We start from the raw sequence: 7,115 nt of genomic DNA, 5'->3' as shown, positions 1-7,115 counted from the left end.
AAATTGAAAAGCTTCTGCACAGCCAAAGAAACCAGCACTCAAACAAAGAAACCCCTCACAGAATGGGAGAAGATCTTCTCATGCCATGCATCAGACAAGAGACTAATAATCAAAATATACAAGAGCTCAGCAAACTTAGCAACAACAAAGCAAATGACCCCACTTCAATTCTTTCAGAACTCATTCCTAGAATCACACTGTAGTACAACACTCTACACATTGTCCTTCGTTGTAGGCAGCAAGGGAGGCAATGCCACAGTTCATCCTTCAAAACATCCTACATTATAGAATGTAAGAGGATTAGAGTTCGATCCCAAACAGAAGTAAGGCTTTAGTGAGCCTTCAAAGGTCTCCCAGAAAGAATGGATGTGAGATCTGTCATTCAAGTTGTAGAAGGAAATCTGACCCACTTCATAGTCCAGGTAAATTCCAATTCCTCTGAGCTGCTCCTTCAGGGCAAGAGGAACAGGACAAGCACCCTGTGCCACATAGTCTCCATCCTGTAGTTGAATGGTCCAGCGCCTGTTCAGAACTGACAGTGGCTGCTTTTGCTGCCCTCTGCTGGAAGGAAAGTGGCTACACAGCCCTATGGCCCAGCGAGGCTTGTCATTCACCTGTACCTCCCAGGAATGGCGGCCACAATGGAAATCTTTGGTACCCAGGACTACTAGATTAAATAGAAATCTCGGTTGTCTCTGGAAAACTGCACCCATTTTCTTCCTAACTCTCAAAGAATGCTTGTCCTTGGAAATATACATATGAGAGTGTGCAGTATGTGGATCCAGAGTCAAGTCTGTTCTGAATTTCTGTACAATCTTTCCCAGAGTTGAATACAGTGGAGGGAGACTGAACTTCTCTTTCCTTAGCTGAAAGGAGTATAGAGCTGGAGGATCCAGACTCGTATATCTTTGATGGATCATCCCAGCATCACTCAGCATTTTCAGCTGTGGCATCACACTCTTCTCTGCCACCTTTGAGCAGAGCATCCATGGTGCAGATGTGACTCTGAAAGGCAATGATGTTTGTGCTGAGCCTCTGCTGAATGCTTCTCTCTTCTTCAGCTCACCTGGAGAGAGCTGCCTCTTCTGCCCTCATCTTCTGCCCTGTCCACAAATTTTATTTTGCGCCAAAATTCAGTGGCCAGCTTCCATCTGTGTTTTCTCACCTGCATCCTCAGTTCCTGGAGTTTTTTATTTTGCTTAGTTTCGCACTTCTGATTTCCCCCTATGTACTTCATAAGGAAGCTGATGAAATCATTGATCATTTGTCTGTAGTGGGAGGTTGCCTCCTCCGTGGACTTCACATGGTGATCTTGGTGATCAGGGAGCTCAACATAGGCAAGACACAGTACCTCCTTGTCCTCTACACAGAAGAGGCTCAGCTCTTGGTTGTGTCTTTCACACAGTTGTGGCTCCTTCTGCCTCACCTCAGTCTTGCTGCTATGGAGAAGTTGGATGAAATCAATCGTTCTTGCCAGCTTGCTGTTGACTGTCCAGTGCCTCTCTCTAAATGGATGTCAACATAAAGGGCAATGGAATCTGTCCTGAGAATCCTCCCAGGATTTTTGGAGGCAGGATTGGCAGAAGTTGGGCCCACACTCAGTAGTGGCAGACTCTCTCATGAAGTCCAAGCAGATGGCACATCTCCTCTCTTCCACCATGGCTTCCAAGACTCCCAGTGCCTCCATTGAGCTGAGTGCAAGGGATGGACCCCAACCCACTGCGTTTCCTTAGGATCTTTGGTTTTGAGGTTTCTCTGCAGTATTAAGACACAGCTTCGTGGTCCTGGAGGTGGTGCAGTGGATAAAGCCCTGTACTCTCAAATATGAAGTCCTGAGTTCAATCCCTGGCAGCCCATGTGCCAGAGTGATGTCTGGTTCTTTCTAAAAAAAAAAAAAAAAGCATAGCCACAGTCATCTGTAACTTTATGCTGTATGTCTCTGGAATGAAGAGCAGCTTCTGTTGAATTACAAGGGAATGCAGTCCCAGGTGCAGAGGTTGGTGCCCAAGGATTCTGCTCACCACCTGCAGCCAGTTGTTGCTTTAAACAGCTGGAAGAAGGTGAAGCTCAGATTAGCAATTCTCTTGGTTCAAAGCAGTCAGGACTCCACACTCTACCTGAGAGAGAGAACTAGAATGCATTACCACAGTGGAATACTTCATAGTTTTTAGTCCATGGTCACTCTTTAATTGAGGCAAGCAGTGGGACTTCCTTTCTTCTCACAAGCCAGTTCTACTGTTAAGTTTTGCTTCAGACCATACCCATTACAAACTGAGGCTGACACAGGAATATAAAGTTGAAGTATTTATTCACACAAGCATGTAGAATAGCCATTATTACAAACTTACACATGTAGACACTGAAACTGACACACACACACAATGGACCTCAGGAGAGCTGAGCCTCTCCCCGCCAAGCTGGAGTGTCAAAAGAGGCCCCATCACTTGAGAATGAGACCAAGAGTTCTCTAAATGAAGGGTATTTATAATGCCTAGGGATGGGGGGGCAGTTTGGTCACTTCTTTATCTAATGGAGACAGAAGGGCACAGGGGCATTATACAAGTAAGGGTACATTCCAGACCTTTATCTAAGTCATACATTCCAAACTCTATCTATGGTACCAATCTTTACCTCAGCAAAGCAGCTAAACAGAAACAGAATGAGCAGGAACATTCAGATTTAAAACTGTCACATAAACATTAATTTGCACCACCATCACTCTTGCAGGCTAGTTATCTATAGCTGCCCAGATGGCCTAGGATGTTTCTGGGGGAGAGGTTAGCGTCTTTCAACTTTTACGCCCTTTTACTTGAAAAGAAACAGGTCCCTAAGATGGAAGAACTCTCAAAAAGTGGAGCTCTTGTTCTCATCACCTGCATCCACTCCACAAGAAGTCATGTCTGAGGAAAATATATGAGCTTTGGGGCAAGACTCTTAGAGGCTGAATGTATTCTCCTCTTGTTCATTGTGGTTCCAGGGGAATGAACGGGTCCACAAAGTTCCCATAGCCTTCTTATTTATTTATTTATTTATTTATTTATTTATTTATTCCCCTTTGTTGCCCTTGTTTTATTATTGTAGTTATTATCGTTGTCGATGTTGGACAGAGAAGAGGGGAAGACAGAGAGGGGAAGAGAAAGATAGACACTGCAGACCTAAGTCACTGCTTGTGAAGCAGTTCCCCTGTAGTTGGGAGGGGGGGGAGCTCGAACTGGGCTCCTTAAGCCTGTCCTTGCATTTTGTGCCATCTGCACTTAACCCGCTGTGCTACCGCCCGGACTCCTCTCCCATGGCCTCTTACCTGGGTTGGTGACTCTTCTGTCATGCAGGCGGGGCTCCTGAGTAAGTCTGGACTACAAGTGTATTCTCAGGGCAATTATACATGACTAAGTGGGAGGAGCCTTAAGCCCCGCCCCATACTGCCTGCTGGGATACTTAGGAAGGGTTGGGTGGAATGGCCTGGATCTGGGTTGTGAGCTTTGGTTTTGGGAAACCTTTTCTGGAGCTGTAGAAACCATGGTAATGTCATTTTCTTCTTTGCATTCCTCTCCATTCCCCTCTATGCCCCTTAACCCAGCTTTCACTTGGACTTCAAGGCAGTTGTGTGGGTGCCTTCACTAGGCTGGTTCAGATGTGGGTCTCCCAAGCAGGACTTATGAACTTTCTGGAATAAAAGTGATGACTCTTATGTGACCAGAGGTTTTTTTGTTTGTTTGTTTGTTTGTTTTTTTAGGTTCTTTCAGGTAGTGTGTGTGGAGGGGAGACTTTTATTTTATACAAATTTTACATGTTCCCATCTAAAAGTTTAAACCAATTTCTCACCTTGACTGCTATGTGTGTCTAATACAAAGAAAGACCTTCTCTCTTTAAAAGAAATTTATTGGTTGGGGGAGACAGCATAATGGTTATGCAAACTGACTTCATGCCTGAGGCTCCTAAGTCCCAGGTTCAATCCCCCGCACCACCATAAGCCTGAGCTGAGCAGTGCTCTGGTCTCTCTCTCTCTCTCTCTGCATCTCTCTCAAAAATAAAATTAATTAAAAGAAATTTATTTATTTATTTATTATTGGATAGGGACAGAGATAAAATGAGAATGGTTGGGAAGTGGTCTGGGAGTTGATACAGTGGATAAAGAACTAGGTTCTCAATCCTGAGGTACCAAGTTCAATCCCCAGCAGCACATGTACCAGAGTGATGTCTGGTTCTTTATCTCTCTGCCTGTCTTTCTAATGAATAAATAAATAAATAATTTAAAAAAAGAGAAAGAATGGTGGGGACAGATAGAGTGGCAGAGAGATATGAGAGACATAGAGATACCTGCATTCCTAATTAACCACTCATGAAACTTTCCTCCTGCATGTGGACCCGGAGCTTGAGCCTGCATCCTTTTGCACTGTAATGTGTGCTCTTAACCAGGTGTGCCACAGCCTGGCTCCACCTCTCTCTTTCTCCTTAAGAACTTTTTAAAAATTTATTTATTTATTTATTCCCTTTTGTTGTCTTTATTGTTGTAGTTACTATTGTTGTTGTTATTGATGTCATTGTTGTTGGATAGGACAGAGAGAAATGGAGAGAGGAGAGGAAGACAGAGAGGGGGAGAGAAAGATAGGCACCTGCAGACCTGCTTCAACACCGGTGAAGCGACTCCCCTGCAGGTGGGGAGCCTAGGGTTCGAACAGGGATCCTTAGCCAGTCCTTGCACTTTGCATGACCTGGGCTTAACCCGCTGTTTGTTTTGACCAGAGCACTGCTCATATCTGGCTAGTCATGGTACAGGGGGTTGAACCTGGGACTTAGGTGCCTCAGGCATGAGAGTCTCTTTGAATAACCATTATGCAATCTACTCCTGCCCTCCTTAAGATCTTTTTGAAAGTAGTTCTTTACATTAATACTTTCAAGGGATACAGGCATAATATGCTATATGTAAATTATGAGCAATGTATTACATCCCATTTCAGGAGAATACAAACTAAAATATTAAAATGTGAGGACCTAGTGGGGGTTGTATTGTTATATGGGAAACTGGGGAATTTTATGCATGTACAAACTATTGTATTCACTGTTGAATGTAAAACATTAATTCCCCAATAAAGAAATAATAAAAACAAACAAAAAAAATAAAATGTGATTTATTTTCTTTTTACCTCTTATGATGGGCATGACTTTCTGAAATTATACCAAAAGATAAACACAGAAAAGCTCTAACATAAAATGCATGTTTTAAATTGCATACACACTGAATGGGGCCAGAGTATATGTAGAGTATAGGTGGAGCATTGTGATCCTTTTGTAGTTAATGTTGACTTCCCCTATGGGAGAGTGGTTCTGGCATGGAGGTGAGCTGATCAGAAACTATGCCTTTAGAAGGTATTCATGCCCCTGATTTAAACTAGGTCTCCTGGAGCAGAAGAAACTTCCATAATCTCGTTCTTATCTTTTCATTCCTCCTCAGTCCCCCAAAGACCCTTATTCCCACCTTTACTGGGATTGTAGGTAAAAATGAAAGTTATTTTAGTGAATAAATTTTACTTTTTTAATAAATATTTTATTTATTTATGAGAAAGATAGGAGGAGAGACAGAAAGAAACAGACTGATATCACTGTGGTACATGTACTACTGGGAACCTCATGCTTGAAAATCCAGTGCTTTATCCACTGTGCCACCTCCCAGACCACGTGAATAAATTTTCTCCCCAGGAAAGTCTAACTGAATCCCAGTTCTTCTCACAGTCTGCACTCTTCGTAATTGCCTACAGTTCTGAGGTAGCCTCATCTGCTTCCAGGAGCAACTTGTGGAATAAACTGAGGGTCAGTTAAGCAAAGAAGAACCATGTAGATCAACGTCTTTAGAGAAACTCAGTCTATCCTGATTAAAAAAAAAAAAAAAAAAAGATAAAAATTGGAAGATTTACTCATTGAGAGTGAACACTAAATTAGTTGCCAGGAGCAACAGAGCTGCTATGTAGGCTTCAAACTTCATAAATACACCTGGGGTAAAAATAAAAATATGTAAATAATGTACATACAGACTTTTTAAAAATTTACCAGAGCACTGCTCAGCTCTGGTTTATGGTGATGAGGGGGATTGAACCTGGGACTCAATGGAGCCTCAGGCATGAGAGTCTGTTTGCATAACCATTATGCTATCAACCCCCCCCAACTCATACATTTTTTTTGTTGTTATTGAAACCTCTGTGTCTCTTTATTAGGGCTTTGATAATCAGACAGTGAAAACAGTAACTCAAAACAAACTGACACTGACCACTGTCCTAAGCTATTACAATAGTTTACTGACAGTAACTGGGAAATAACTTAATCCAGCAATAGAACAAAAGCATCAGTAGTATTGATTAACTCTTTCTTTCCATATATATATATACACAATCAGGGAGCAAAGCACATAATGAAATGACTGTACATTTAAGCAGGAAAAAACAGCAGCAAAAATGATAGAAAAAATGTAACAACATTTTAACCAAACTGATAATCGTTTGAATAATAGTCCTTTATCTGGTGTCTTATAATGTAGTTCCCTTAGCCTTCTTTTTCATGCTCTAAAAATTACATTCTCACTTGGTATCTCTCTATGCATGGCAAAGTCCCCACAAGCTAGATGTTGTGCCTGGACTCTAGACACCGGGAGAGAGGAAGCAATCCCAGTTAATGCGCAACTTTTATTTAAAACAGTAAACAGTGGTTTACAACAGTTAGCACAAAGTAATGTTTTGTTTAAATACACATGCCTATAAAAGAGTTCAATAGACAACTTATAAACAAACTTTATTTAAAAATATTTTTATTTACTTATTAATTAGAAAGTGTTGGGAAATTTTTAAGCCAGCTCTCCCCTACTCCACCCTGCATTCCTGATACTATGGCCCATCTAATCATTTTTCTACCTGTATTATCCCCACCCATTCCATTCCTTTGATCTATCTCTTAAGACCCTCCCTGCATCCAGTGTATCATTAATCCCACCAGTTAAAACCCTCCCAACAGTTGCTAAGGAAGTTTCTACCTTCCCAGCACCCTTTTGCCTTTCTCCACCCCTTTCCTGTGTGTAAGACAGTAATTTGCCTCTTTATTCAAAGAATTTTATAAGCCATAAAAAATGG

The sequence above is a fragment of the Erinaceus europaeus genome, chromosome 19 (assembly GCF_950295315.1).
Source record: "Erinaceus europaeus chromosome 19, mEriEur2.1, whole genome shotgun sequence".
In the NCBI taxonomy this organism is placed as follows: Eukaryota; Metazoa; Chordata; class Mammalia; order Eulipotyphla; family Erinaceidae; genus Erinaceus; species Erinaceus europaeus.
Note: the sequence above shows the minus strand (reverse complement) of the source record.